The sequence below is a fragment of the Sinocyclocheilus anshuiensis genome, unplaced genomic scaffold (assembly GCF_001515605.1).
Source record: "Sinocyclocheilus anshuiensis isolate Anshui unplaced genomic scaffold, SAMN03320099.WGS_v1.1 scaffold723, whole genome shotgun sequence".
Lineage (NCBI taxonomy): Eukaryota > Metazoa > Chordata > Actinopteri > Cypriniformes > Cyprinidae > Sinocyclocheilus > Sinocyclocheilus anshuiensis.
In genome coordinates, this window is record NW_015551048.1 from 55,011 (window position 1) to 55,303 (window position 293).

A 293-nucleotide genomic window follows, 5' to 3' on the forward strand; every position below is an offset into this window, starting at 1 on the left:
AAAAATGCTTCTACAAACAAAGTTTCATCTGCAGATATGGTCTTGTTTAGGGATCTGTGCCTTTGTGCATACGAACATCTGGCTTAGTAGTGATTGTGTTTTTCAGCAATACAGTGCACCCTTAATTTACAGAGAAAAGAAGGTCCGGGAAAAATCTGTAGATGGAAAAATCTCCATACATTCTTTGTGCATTTTTCTTTTTTTGTACTGGTTACTTTGCACGTTTTGTTAGAAAATGTTAATTTACTATTTATTCAAGTTTTTAAGGTATCTAATATTTTGATACTTAATTT

The 293-nt window shown here is 31.7% G+C and overlaps 1 protein-coding gene across 6 annotated transcripts in view; it reads right to left on the reverse strand.

Moving 5' to 3' along the window:
* guk1a (guanylate kinase 1a) overlaps positions 1–293 on the reverse strand; it is a 14,825-nt gene that overhangs the window by 5,562 nt on the left and 8,970 nt on the right. The gene's annotated exons all lie outside the window — the stretch shown is intronic.